At 44.1% G+C, this 15,050-nt stretch overlaps 1 long non-coding RNA gene across 1 annotated transcript; it reads left to right on the top strand.

The window, feature by feature from the left end:
- The first annotated feature begins 6,863 nt into the window (after positions 1-6,863).
- Positions 6,864-12,228, top strand: LOC306652265. The gene is made up of 4 exons (XR_013761340.1): positions 6,864-7,022; positions 7,883-7,916; positions 11,087-11,169; positions 12,134-12,228. It is a non-coding gene; the product is annotated as an uncharacterized lncRNA (long non-coding RNA).
- Positions 12,229-15,050: the final 2,822 nt, after the last annotated feature.

Raw genomic sequence — 15,050 nt, 5'->3', positions numbered from 1 at the left:
TCCCTGGCCATCCTTGCACCTGGTCACATAGGTGAGGTGTTCTCTAGCTTGTAGGAACATGTCCACATCAGAGACAAGTTGATGTCAGAGACAGCTCTAATCATACGCCCACAAATGTTTAGGAAATCCCAGCCGAGGATGATCCAAGTGAACATCTACTCACTAGCACTGTGATACTTTTGGGAGTTTTCTTATGTGTCTCATGGGAAAGCAAATGAACTCAGGGCCCAAATTCTCCTTTAGATGCGAATAAAATATATACACAGAGAAAAACCAGACCTTGAGTTTAGCTGTCTTTGGTTGAATGTGTGTGTGTGTGTGTGTGTGTGTGTACGCATGCATGCTTCTTGACACAGAACCCAACAGTAGGCAAGCACTCTGCCACTGAGCTACACCCTAGCCATGCGTGATTTTAATTATTTTTCTACTTAATTTTTATTTATTACAATGAGATTATATTACTTTAATGAAGAAAAACTATTGAAATTAAGTGATTACAGGGTGTACTTTATATGGGCAATAAAAGATTTTAATGGTAATTTCCAAATATCTGGAAACCATAAGAAAAGATGATACCAGCTGAACTATCCCAACTTCTCTTTGCCCCTCAGGTGCCAGCTCTCAGTGTTCCCCTAGCCATGTTGCTGACGCTGCCTGAGCAAAGCAATCACAAAAGCAGGTGCCCCATGCTACAAAAAGTACTGAGCTAGTCAGTGCGCGTTTGAGACCTGGAGGCCCTGAGATCCTGGGTCGGGCCCCAGTCTCCAGGCAGCCCTCTCCCCACACTGCCTGACCTCTCCAGAACCCCGAGGTGCAAAGACATGCCCTCTTCCTAGGATAACATCGGGCACAGCTCAAGAGAGCCCAAGTCTGTCCTGTTGAATTGGTTTTATTTCATCTTTCTAAACACCTCTTTGAAGAGCTATTTCTCCTAAGTGCCCCCAGGCTGGTCTGTCCTTCCATACCACCATCCTTCCCATCCCCTGCGGTCAGTGAAGCTGTTGTCATCTGGTCAAGAGCCTTGCCCAGGAAAATTGCCACAGCAACAAACCTCTGAGTCTCTGTCTTGGGGCTTTGGCAGAGTTTTGGGCAGGTTTCTCATGCCCAGGATGACCATGCATGGCCCACAACAAGTTGACCTCTCAAGTTGTCATCTCAAACTGCAGTCCCTTCATGCCTTCACCTAGAGTTCCTTCCTGCACTTTGAGAGCTTTGCACCTGAACAAGTTCCTCTGCTGGTTCCTCATCTTCTCCCACCGCCTACCGTGACTGCATCCCATCTGCTCTCGGTTGAGCCTCCTGAGGCTGTGACCACCTTAACCCTCCCCAGCTTTTCTCTAATACACACACACATGCACACGTATGTACATTATACACGTTTCCCCTATAATTCTGTGAAACATATACACATATGTAATATACATATGTATTTGTCTGAAGTGTGATTTATGTTTTGTTACAGGTATCAGAAATTAAGATTGAGATAAAGGAGCCTCTGATTGCTCTGAACTGCACTGATGAAGTGCTGTGCCTGTGAATTCACTGTCACTGAGGAGGTTCTGACACCACAGCACATTTGGTTTGTTAATGGGTGGCTCACCCACGACAGTTCCACTCCCTAAACTCCTTCCTACCTCTTCCTGCCAGAACCCGGCCTGAGGAACTCACATGGTGTATTATCAAAGCAATTCCCACATTACCCATCAAAGCAGATATGTATACGTGTGTGTGTGTGTGTGTGTGTGTGTGTTTGTGCACACTCACATGCATGTGTGAAATCAGTCTGTGACTAGCCCCCAGCTCTGGGGAGTTGAGCCGGTGCGACCTCCTGACCACAGTTCTGGATGGCATCCTTCACACAGCTCCCTGTGAATGGTAGTTTATTTATTTCCTGTCCAGGGGACCTACAGCCCTTATTCTCACAGGGATGAGCCATATCCCTGGCCTACAGACACCCCAGCACAGCTGGCCCACCTTCACTTTGCTCAGAACACCAGGCGAGCTGCAGTTGGGCAGGCACCCAACACTAAGCCTGCTCCCTGCTGGTGCTGAAAATCTCATTTCATATGTTGGAAGGAAATTGTCAGAGGGATGAGGGGCTTGCTCAGGTGGGAGAGCCAGGACCTTCAGGACCACATACCCATCATCCCTCTCCAATCATTCATTGCTGCTACCACTGAAGGGACTCCCAATCTCTAGGGGTGAGTCACGCTTGAGTGCCGGAAGTTACTTTCAACCACATCCAGTTATTTGAAAACTGAGACAACTGCCCTGTGAGACTAATCATCTTATAGAGCAGTGGTTACAGGAGCTGAGCGAATAAGCCATGAAGTCAAGACAGTGCTGCCCAACAGAGACTTAAAGCACCCAAGAGCATGTGTGCAGGCTTCTGTGCAATCCTATGCCAGGTAACATAGGGACTTGAGCATTGTGGGTTTTGGTACCTTCTGGGGTTCATGGAACCAATTCCCCAATGATACCAAAGTACTTAATGACTGTATTTTAAAATTAAGGACAGCTATAGTTTAAGGTTATTTGGCAAAAAATGAAAGTTAACTCTAATAATAGTTCCAACAACTGCCTCCATAAATAAATACAATCATAAGTCCTTAAACAGCAATTACAAAAGACATCAAAACCACAACACAGGAAATAATTACATTCTCCATGTTAAAAATACACACCCAGTATTTCTAGAAGGACTAAAATGCTTTGCATTGAATACTTTCCCCCAGGAGCCAGGAATTCTGATGTAACAATTATATTCTAACACATCATTTTAACTTCTCAAAAAGAAAATAAATGTAATTCTAAGAATTGATCCAATACCTTCCAAAGAACACAGAAGTCATTCTATTTAACTTTTGAGATAAATCCCTGGTATAGGGCATTCTTAATAAACTACATAAGGTGAAATCAAAACAGGTGTGAAATATCACTTGGGACTTTTTCAGGGGTGTTTCTCAGAAACCTGTGTTTTTCAGGAACAACTGGCACTCCTCAGCAAGCTGAGCAGGCCCATGGGGACCAGTTAATGGGCTTGTCCGAGGAGCTCCCACCCCTCCCTTCCACCTCCCCTCACTATGGTGCCTAATTCTACAGTCCAATGCAAACACAAGGTTGGGCCCTCCTTTCTGTCAGAAGCAGCACCAGACCAGGTAGCCCTTGACCTTGCCCCAGATGTCCTCCCGTCTGACCCAAGGCCACCCCTGCTGAGTGATCAGGGGCCACAGGTGGCCATGACTCCATGGGCAGATTCTCAGGTGGGGAACTGAGCCACTTTCTTCATAGAGCCCAAGAGCTCCCACCCCATGCCTGTGGTCCCCACAGCAGACAGGAGCCCAGAGGAGTCAATAGGCATTGGACCTGATTGGCCTCCAGATAGAGAAGCCTTGAACCAGAGGTGAACGTGATGCTGTGGAGCAAGCCTTGAAGGCAGCAGAGTCTGGGGCAGAATTCATCCAGCACCTGAGGAAGTTCTAGAACACCCTACAGCCCCCAGACAGCACTACCGTCAGCATGCTCCATGCCCCCAAGCTTCACATTCCCTTGTTCCCCACCCTGTTGGTGTGTCCCCTGACCCCCAAGCCATGTCATGTGACCTTGTGTCCCAACCTCTGCCTGCTAATGTGTCTTCCATGTCCCCAAGCCACATCATGTCCCTAAGCCATGGCATGTCCACTTGAGTCCTCCAACCCATCAGTGTGCTCTGTGTCCCCAAGCCATATTGCATCTCCTTGTCTCCATGTCAGTATGACCCCAAACCACATATTTCCTTGTATCCCCTGGCCCAAGTCCCCCATGTCCCCAAGCTGTGGGGAGGTAGAAGAGCCTCTTAGGAAGGAAAGGGCAGCTCCATCTCCCTGCAGAGATGGTGCACCTGACAAACCCAGCTGCCTGGGACTCATGTCAGGAGAGGAATTTCCTCACCAGGTGAGGGCCAGGGTGTGGGATGGGACAAGTCCTCAGTGGCCAGCAGAGAGTATGGGAAGAGACCGGTTCAGTCTTTCCTCTAATGTCACAGGGCTGGGGTGTGACCCATGGTGAGCCAACAAGCATGAGGTCCCAGGCTGCAGCCAGCACCAGAACATTCTATCGGCAGCAACATTGTACCCATTTGTTTGACACAAGCTCACCTATGTGTGACAGGGTCAGCAACCCCCCACCCAAACACCCAGTCTGTGGGGAGGAGGGCATGTCCTGACCAGGTGAGCAGGCTCTGTCACCAGGGTGAGCAGGCACACTCGGTCCTCCAGAATGGGGTGGTGAGCATGGCTGGGGTTCTCTCTTCTCAGGGACGGGAGCAAGGAGCTGGCACAAGGCCAGGGTCCTTCTGAGCATGGTCCTGCTTCCTGGGACCCTGATGTGCTCAGACGCCTGACCTCTGTGGTGAGCACTGGTGTCAAGACTCCCTCACACCCCGAGGGGAGCAAGCTGGGGTCTCAAGCAGCCTGTGGTTGAGGGGTGTTCTCATCTCCAAGGCCCCCAAAGAGTTAAGACAAAGAAAACTAATTTTTAGGTGGAAGCTGTGCTGAGCTACCTGATCAACAATTTCCATGTTGAATAAAATCTGCTTTTCATCACTTCTCCCAAAGCAAAAATGCTCTATGAACTTTGCAGTTTCCATTACGTGAAGTTGAAAGGTAATTCTTTGACAATTAGCAATCTTTTCTTTCTCATCCTGAGAATAAAGCTGCCATGCACGCAGCTCTGTTAGCGGGAGAGGGAACTTGTGGGGGGTTTTGACAAAGTGCATAATTAAAGTCAAATGAATCCTGGGTTTTACCCCCAAGATGAACTTGAGATAGCTATGAAATCAGAATTTATTAAGGTGCTCATGATATTGAAAAGCACAGAATAATAACTGCAGCAGAGTAAAATATATACAATTAGAATCCTCATTTTGAGGGTCAGAGAGATAGCTCAGTTGGTAAAGTGCTTGTCTTGTAAGCACTAAGGCCCTGGGTTCTAACCCCCAGCACTGCAAAAAGTAAAAAAAGAAAAAAAAATCCTCATTTTGAGAGATTTCAATGCCGTTCATGTTGGTAGAGCTGGGAACCAGAGGTGGGTTAAGCAGAGCCTGGAAGTGCAAGGCTCAGGTAAACTAATTGGGTAATGACAAGCCTTGCCACAGCTGTGGGCCTCCCCTGAGCCCCTGAGGTTCCTTTTGCCAAGCATGTAATTTCATTGTGAAAACACCAAAACAACCCAAATTCCCTAATAACCAGCATTACACCGCACACACCCCAGCGCATCTGTGGGTAGACACAGCCTGCTGTCTCACTTCCATTTTCTTGCCCATTTCCACCAGGCAGGCTCTCCCCTTCTGCCCACCCCTCCAGAAGCTGTCAAAGTTTCCCAGCTTAAAATGGCTCCTCACGCTTTTCACATCAATTTCTCTATCCCTCTGTTCTGAACCACGTGTGGAGTGTGCTAAGCTGGGGAAATACCATCCTTCCAGGGACCTCAGCAAGAAGTAACTCTGAAGCCCGCAGCAGCTGAGGAGCGCCATCCGCCTGCTCCTTGCTCATTCAGAATAACAGTTTCCACTCTCTTAACAGGGTACTTGTTCATGCCCTTTTGGTCTTGAAATGCCTTGTTCATGTACTTTATTACTCAGTCAGCATTCACTGGGCAACTGCCCTGCACCAGGCTTCCTGCAGGGTCTCAAGCCTCGGGACATGGTTTCCAGGTCAAGGGTCTCAGAGGCCCTGGGGGAGGGAGTGCATGCTCATCCTAATGAGACTCATACCTCTCTAGGGGCAGCAAGGGAGCTTTGCCTTCCTTCTCACCAGATGAACAGGGCCAGTCTGTGCTCTGTACACCTGACACAGTTTGGTGATTGGCCATTTTGAGTTGCAGGACACCGCTGTCCCTCCTGAGTGGAGGACTGATGTCCACAGAGATTAAAGGGCACATGCTTCATAAGGTGAGAAAGGAGCACAGGCCACCCCAGGGAACTGGTGGCCACCAGACCCATCCCTTGGTCTGCACCAGGCATTGGTTACGGGGGAGGGGGGGCACGCCAATGGCTAGAGAGCCTGGCCAGGTCAAGGAAACCCCAAAGCTTCGCAGGCGCCTGAGGTGCACAGCCTGCTGCCTGGCGGCTAATGACAGCTGCCTGTCCCACCCAGGCCAGCCTGCTGCACCTGGAAAGTGAGCCTTAAAGCTGCTGGACAGCGGGATGCGGGGGTCCCACCGCATTTCTATTTCCTGCTCCATCTCCTTGTGGGAATGTGCGGAATTTTTGCTCTGGAAAGTCGGGGTCACCTACCGCCCCCTGCCGCCTCCTCAGAAAATGAGGTTTCTTCTTTCTCCTAAGAAAATGTTGGATGCCCACGAAAAACTTTAAAATAAAACTTAAAGTCTGAAGATAATAAAATTCAACATGAAGACCTCGGGACTAATCATGCCCAAGCGCCCTTTCTCTGGAGACCTGGACCCTACACACCCCTCACCTCAGGAATCTAGCCTCCATCTCAACCCACTCTGCAATCTCTTGCACCCCAAACTGCTGCCCTCAGGTTCATGAATAATCAGATCAGTCTTCCTGGGCGGGGCATCACTTCCTCATGAATGAAGAGCCAGGCTTCCTAGGAGGGGGCTTCGCCTCCTCATGAATAAACAGCCAGGCCTTCCTGGGCGGGGCCTACACCTCCTCATGACTAACGTATTTTCTCTCCTCGCCTTCAGGAATGGGGGTGGAGCTCAACCTCATGAATATGCAAAGCAGAGGCGAGTGGCCGTTAACGCTCCCCTGAAAGGCAGGTCCCTCACAGCAGCTCTGGCTCCCAGAAGGATCCCTCTTGCAGCCTGGGCCGCCTCTCTCCCGCTCTTTCGAGGGCTCGCCCAGCGTTCCTGGTTCCTGGGCTTGAGGGACCCGCACCCAGCTCGTGCTGCCTCAGGAGCCTGGGAGCGACCAGGAACCCGCACCAAGGTCATGGGGCCTCGGGAACTTGTGCCCGGGGCTGAGGCGCCTAGGATGGCGCCTGGGGCTTCCTGAGGTGGCGCCCGCCCTCCAGGTGAGACACCGGGCTGGACGGGTGAGGTCCCTGGGGACCTTGGGGCTCACAGGACGGGCCACTGCGCTGGGGTCCCAGAGACACCAGGCCAGCACAGGGCGGGGGAGCGGGGCAGGCTGGACCCTGGAGGGGCTGGGGTGGGACAGAAGGACAGGTCAGGGATCTATAGGACAGAGCTGTCAGTCTCCAGGGCGTCCTCCACCTCCTCCCTGAGTGACCCTCCAAGTGTTCTTTCTACATTAACATTAATTATGAAAACAAAATCTAGGTGGAGTCCCCTTGCGCTGTCCCTCAGCTCAGTCCCTTCCCCTAGAAGTGAGGTGACTGCTTCCCCAGCATTTAGAGCGAGGAGTGTGTAAGCACTCCTTAGTCCTTAGGCGGTGACTCTTTTTGCAGTCCTCCTGGCTCACTGCAGTAAATCAAAGCCTGTCTTAAAAACTTCACTTAGCATTGAATTGCCAGCTATGATAAATCCAGTCACTGAACAAGGTAAGCTTTATTTGCCCCTCATCACTGTTCAAATGTTTTGCTCTCACAATCCATTAAGAACTTGATGTTTAGGGTTTACATTTCTTTGAGATTGTATTTAAGATTTGGGGGGGCATATGCATTAATGTTATAAAAACAAATGAGTAATAGAGTGTCTTTGCAGAGTCTGAATTTTTATATGTATATAGTACCCTGGAATGCAAGCCAGTCTGAAAATGTCCTTTTCTTTCTTTCTTTCTTTCTTTCTTTCTTTCTTTCTTTCTTTCTTTCTTTCTTTCTTTCTTTCTTTCTTTCTTTCTTTCTTTCTTTCTTTCTTTCTTTTCTTTCTTTCTTTCTTTCTTTTTTTTTTTGTAAAATTAATTTGGACAAAGGCTATGAGGAAGTGACAATGGGGCCTCACAGCAGGTAAGCTCTTCAGCTCATCCCCAACACTTATTCTCTCTGCCCACCCCACTTCCCGCATTTGGTACAATCTGCAAGAGGAAGAGACACAGGATATGTTTCTCTCTGGAGCACCTGCTTGCTCTCTACTCTGGCTTCACTTTGATGAGCAAAGGTGCAAAATTAAAATTTGGTACACATGGTTTGTACGGGATGTTTAAGCTCTATTGTGGAAATGAAGGACAGTCTGCTGACATTTATTTACATAATTTATCTTATGAGAAAGAACCTGAAAATTGAAGTTAAATGATCCTTAATATCTATATATTCCCCGGACATGGTTGTGCATGCCTGTAATCACAGGAGCTCCAGAGGCTGAGTCAGGAGGATTTTGAGTTCAAAACCAGCATCAGAAATTATTGAGTGCCTATCCCTAAATAACATATTTAAAAGGGCTGGGAATGTGGTTCCGGGGTTAAGCATCCCTGGGTTCAATCTCAGGTACCACAAAAAAAAAAAAAAAAAAAATACACACACATACACATTTATATACACCATTGACAGATTATTCCCTCATAATATATCTTAGGTGTGACCAAATGCTTAGTGATATTCACTGTGTTCAATAAATTCTACTGTTTCAAACTCTAAAACTCTGAAGGAGATGAATTTAAAACAAATTGGCCACAACTATTATGATGGCAGGAATGAAAGTGATTTCTGCAGATATCAGTTTGTATAAAGTAGAAAATATAATGTTCTACAGACAATGTTCTATATTTTTTTAGAAAGTTAGTTTGAACTGCTATGATTTAAAAGTGATGCCCTATTAAATAGTATCACCTATTCACCATGAACAACTAAAGTTCAGTTTAGTTTAAATTAAGGTGAAAAGATTGAAAACCCCAGAATGATACTCTGCCACTGAGGCTGTTTTTTGTAAATTTTTTTTTTAGTTGTTGATGGACGTTTATTTTGTTCACTGATTTATATGCAGTGCTGAAATTTGTACCCAGTGCCTAACACACACTAGGGAAGTGCTCTACCACTGAGCCACAACCCCAACCCTGAGGTTTATTTTAAAATAGACATTTTTTTTCTCTTCTTCCTCACTCCCTCCCTATCCTGGACTGGTGGGACAGGATTAGATTACTCTTCTTCCCCATCCACTTATCTGTCTTTCACCCATCACAGGAATGAAGAAATTCAAACTTGGCAATAGCACCAGCAGATCTAAGAAATGATTATCTCCCAAATTAACAAATGAAGTAGGACCAGGCACCCTGGAATTACCTCTTTAAAAGCCTTTTCTTTCCCCTGAAGGGCAGAATCACAGCCTCTAAAAGAGGAGTCCCCTGTGTTTCTCCTTTGCTACCAAAGTAATTAAACTTTGGCTTTTTTTTTTTAAACATAAACCTAAAAGTATTCAGTTGTTGTATAAACAGTGCAGAAAGTCCAAATCGATTGAAAATTGAGTAATAAACTTCTCTCTTAATACCTTAATAGCAATTACATCCATTATATGTATCTATATTACTTGTTGAGCCTGTGTGTGATAATAACAGTTAACAAAGAGATGTACTATGTATAATTAATCTTTATTTGAAGGTCCTTGGAAAGATCAGTTATTGCTAGAATTAAGGAATTGAAGTCAGTTGACTTGTATCTATTTTAGACCCAGAGCTCAGGCCCTGACACACACTGTTTCCTGACAGAGCTTGACCTTTTTACTCTGATGCAGTTTCTTCTGCCTGCAGGTTGGAGGTCTTGCCTGATTATATAACTTTCATTCGCCCGTATGAAAACAGCCTTACTCTCTGTGTGGACATGAGCCATAAACTAGTCTAAATGAAAACTGCTTATGATTTAATAATGAAGATATTTGATAACGATGGAAGAAATGTCAAAGAGAAAAGTGGACAAAAAATTAGTTGGGTTAGATTTTTCTACAAAGGAAGTCTACTTTTTAAAATTCTTTTTTAGTTGTCAATTGATATTTGTTTTTTATTTATATGCAGTGCTGATAATCAAACCCAGGGCCTCACACATGCTAGGCAAGTGCTCTTACCACTGAGCTCCAACCCCAGCCCATATGTTTACTTTTTAAAGAACTGATGCGATCATTTGGGAGAAGGTGTGGTGAACAAGGACAGATTCCTCCTTAGTGCTTCTGGTCCTGATGTACCTGGGGTTGGGTACTGGAGGGCCCAAGGATCAGAAAAGAGTGTACAAGAGGACATTGGGAAGAATAAAGGAAAGAGAATGCTGGTATTGAAGAAGGGGTGGACACGAGGCAGGGGTTCTGGGCAGAGAATTATTCCCATTGTGTTTTCATTTAATCAACTATGTGTATGTGTGTGTGTTATACATATATATATATATTTTTTTTTTTTTTGAGGGGAGTACCAGGGATTGAACTCAGGGGCATTCAACCACTGAGCCACAACCCACAACCCCAGGCCTATTTGGATTTTATTGAGAGATGGGGTCTCACTGAGATCTTTAGTACCTCACTTTTGTTGAAGCTAGCTCTGAACTTGTGATCCTCCTGCCTCAGCCTCCTGAACCACTGGGATTGCAGGAATGTACCACCATGCCTGGGTATTTTCTTTTTATTGAAGTAGAATATATCAAATTAGTTAAATTATTTTTTTTCTCCAAACATGCTCCTCCCATTCTCCACCTTGGTAAGTGTCGATCACTGACCACCTCATTGATTAAGGCAGAAACAGGGAGTCATCTTTGACAGACACCTCCCTAACATCTTATCACTTCTGTCAGCATCTCTCTTGAGCCTGCACAGGCACTTTCCACTGATGTCAGCATTATTCCTGGCCATGACTGACAACATCCTCTTCAAAATCTGCCCTTTGCATCATGCAGCCTGGAGCTTGAAACCTCCTCCTGCCACATGTTAGCTGAATGACTTCTCTGAACCTCAGTTTCCTCTTTTATAAAATGAGAATACTAGAACTTATGTTAAATGGTTGTTGTCAGAACTGGAAATGGAAGAGGGCTTTATTATCCCTTGCTTATGCATCCTCAGGACATAGTTTAAACATCTCTTCAGGTTTTTTTTTAATTCTTAATAAAACAGCATTTAATATTACCACTAGAATTTTGTGTCAAAAATATATTTGTAAACTACTAGCATAGTAGGATTTCATTTTCCATGTCTCACTTTATTTGGCCAGATCATTTCTGCCAGCATTGGAAATGTCCAGGTCATCTTGCAGACTGACAATGCAAGACTGGCTGATGAGGCATTCACAATGAAGTGAGTGGAACAGATGGGTGTCAGCTGACCTTTCCTACCAGGTTCTCTTATTCCCCATTTTCCTGCCTCCATCAAGAGCAAATATTTTGGGTCTGCTGAAGTTCACATTCTCCATACATTTGGTGTTTTGGCAAATGCACATGACATCATTCTAAAAATAATTAGGATCAAACACAATTCACTTTACATTACAAGTCACATGCTTAAAATAAGTTGCTTACCTGAAGTCTATTGATCAGCAGAGTTGTAAGGACTCACAATTCAATATGCTAATTCTACTAATATCCTAAATTTGAATTTTTATGTATGAAAATGATCTAATATTTTTTGACAAGGGGTTAATTGAAACAGTTGTTTTCCTGATGGCACATACAACTGAAAGATTAACCATCTACTTATTTTTATATATTCATCTCCTTTTCCACATCCCATCCTTCCAGATGTAAGGAATACAGACTTTTTGCAGTACAAAATGTCCACACTGGAAGTTGCAAGGGTGATGGTCCTGCTACTCTAAAATCTTGGCAAAGCTAATGAAGAAGTATGGATTTTAATTAAATAAATCATGAAGAAAATCAAGCAAGAAGAGTAACTATTACTTAATTTTCAATTGTGCTTAGGATGCCATTAGAAACTGCACCCAGAGATAGGGGCTGCTGTTGTTCCTAGCTGCAGCAGACAGCCAAGGGGGATCTGTTCCTGGGATGTACAGTGCTAGTGGGATTCTTTGCTGGTACAAAAGCATCATCTCATAATTTTCTCCTTTTCTTCTTTCCAACTGAACAATTAATTTTGATACTGTAAATAGGAAGGAAGAAAGAATGGAAGGGAGTTACAGAAACCATATCACATACTACAATGCTGCTATTTCAAAACAGTTCCAGATATTCATGCACCAAATAGCTCTGAAGATGGCAGTGGCCTTGTCCAAATCATTGTGTTGAATCTCTAAACTAATTTTCAGGTATGACAATGAGCTGGCTCTATGCCAGACCACAGAGGCTGACATCAATGGCCTCTGCAAGGTACAGAAGGAGACCCTGGCCAGAGCTGACCTGGAGGTGCAGGTAGAGAATCTGACTGAGGAGCTGGCCTACCTGAAGAAGAACCATGAGGAGGTCAGAAGTTGTTTTTTTTCCCTCCTAGCCCCCCCAAGTACAATTTCAGGTTTACAAATCTGGAGTTCAAACCTCACCTGTTAAAGTGGCCATTTGTTTGGCCATTTCTGTATGTGTACAGTGCTACTGCTGCTGCTGTTGATTGTGGTTCCCACTAAGGTTTAACAAATTAGGGGCACTTTTTTATCATTTTTGTTATAAGGTAATGAAATAGGTAATAAGAATTAATTTTCTTGATTTAGTGACTTTGAAAAATATATATATAGTATTTCAAAAGATAGAAAATAAACAAGTCTGCCAATAAATATATAATGCTATCAATGCCACACATGGACTCTGATGGGCCACAGTGTTTATCAGAGGCTGGTTTAGAGAATGGACACCAGCAGTAAGTTTCTAAAGGAGTCTCTACTCAATTTTCAATGACTCATACAAACTCTGTGGGCCTAGGCACTGCTTGCAGCCCTTCAACTGGCAGCTGTAGTTGAAATTCTTCCAGCAACATGCATACCAAGCCTCCCCTTCCTGTACACACAGTGGACTCCTTACAAGGAGGTTCAACTAGACCTTCTGGACCATAGGCACAGAATATAGGGTCCATGGTTACTTAAAGGGCCTGTGATATTATCTTAAGTTGTTTTTCTTTCAGTGTGCTCAAATAGATTTACTTTTTTGTTCAAATAAGTTATACATAGTATAGAATGCATTTTGGCATATCATAGATAAATGGAGTATAACTTCTCATTCTTCTGCTTGTACATGATGTAGAGTTACTGTGTTGTAGAATCATATTTCACAGTTATTTTTTCCCTTCCCCCCCCCCCTCCCACCCCTCTTTACCCTCTATACAGTCCTTCCTTCCTCCATACTTGCCCCCCTCCCTAACCCTAACTCTAACCCTAACACTAACCCTTCCCTCCCCCCCCCCTATGTGTCATCCCCCCCTTTTTAGCGATATCATTCTTCCCTTGGCTTTTTTAGATTGGCTTATCTCACTTAGCATGATATTCTCCAATTTCTTCCATTTGCCTGCAAATGCCATAATTTTATCATTCTTTATGGCTGAGTAATATTCCATTGTATATATATACCACAGTTTCTTTATCCACTCATCAATTGAAGGGCATCTAGGTTGGTTCCACAGTCTGGCTATTGTGAATTGAGCAGCTATGAACATTGATGTGGCTGTGTCTCTGTAGTATGCTGATTTTAAGTCCTTTGGGTATAGGCCAAGGAGTGGGATAGCTGGGTCAAATGGAGGGTCCATTCCGAGTTTTCTAAGGAATCTCCACACTGCTTTCCAGAGTGGCTGCACTAATTTGCAGCCCCACCAGCAATGTAAGAGCGTACCTTTCTCCCCACATCCTCGCCAACACATTTTATTGCTTATAGTTTTAATGATTGCCATTCTGACTGTAGTGAGATAGACTCTCCAGTGTATTTTTGATTTGCATTTCTCTAATTGTTAGACGATGTTGAACCTTTTCCATATATTTGATCACTTGTATTTCTTCTTTTGTGAAGTGTGTCTTATGTTCCTTTGCCCACTTATGATTGATTATTTGGTTTTCAGCTGTGACATTTTTGAGATTTTTATATATCCTAGAGATGAATACTCTGAGGTGCGGGTGGTAAGATTTTCCCAATTCTGTAGGTTCTCTCTTCACATTATTGTTTTCTTTGCTGTGAAGAAGCTTTTTAGTTTGAATACCATCCACTTTATGATTCTTGATTTTACTTCTTACATTTTAGGGTCTTGCTAAAGAAGTCCAGTTCCTAAGCCACCATGGTGAAGATTGGACCTGCTTTTCTCCTATTAGGTGCAGTGCCTGTGTTCTAGTGTCTAAGTCCTTGATCCACTTTGATTGTGTTATTGTGCAGGGTGAGAATATGGTGTTTCATTTCATTTGCTACATATGAATTTCCAGTTTTCCAGCACCATTTGTTGACAGGTTTGTTCTTTTCTCCAAGGTATGTTTTTGGCACCTTTATCCAGTATGAGATAACCTATTTATCTGGATTCTCTCTGTGTCTTCTATTCTGTACCATCGGAGTTCATGTCTTGGTGCTGATGCCACAACCATTTTTGTTACTATGGCTCTGTAGTATAATATAAGGTTTGTTATCTGATGACTTCTGCTTCACCTTCCTTACTAAGGATTGCTTTGTCTATTCCTGGCCTCTTAATTTTTCCAAATGAATTTTCATGGTTACTTTTTTCTATTTCCATGAAGAATGTCATCAGGGCTTTTAATCTCCTATCCCATTCAATGTGACTAAGGTTTTTTTGTAGTATGGCCATTTTGACAGTGTGAGAATTCTGCCTATTCAAGAGCATGGGAGATTTCCATCTTCTCAAATCTTCTATTTCTTTTTAAGGGTTCTGTAGTTGTCATTGTAGAGGTCTTTTGCCTCTCTTGTTAGATCAATTCCCAAAATTTTATTTTTCTTGAAACTATTCTGAATGGGCTCGTTTTTCATAATTTCTCTTTCAGTGGATTCATCATTGATGTATAGAAATGCATTGATTGTATGGGTGTTCATTTGTAACCTGCTACTTTACTGAATTCACTTATGAGTTCTAAGAGTTTTCTGGTGGAATTTCCAGGTTCCTCTAAATATATAATCATGTCATCAGCGAACAGGGATAGTTTGAGTTCTTCTTTTCCAATTCGTATCCCTTTAATTTCTTTGGTTTGTCTAATTGCTCTGGCCAGAGTCTCAAGAACGTTGTTGAATAGAAGTGGTGAAAGAGGGCATCCC

Source organism: Sciurus vulgaris (assembly GCF_902686455.1).
Source record: "Sciurus vulgaris genome assembly, contig: HiC_scaffold_162_arrow_ctg1, whole genome shotgun sequence".
Lineage (NCBI taxonomy): Eukaryota > Metazoa > Chordata > Mammalia > Rodentia > Sciuridae > Sciurus > Sciurus vulgaris.
This window is presented reverse-complemented; position numbering and strand designations above follow the sequence as displayed.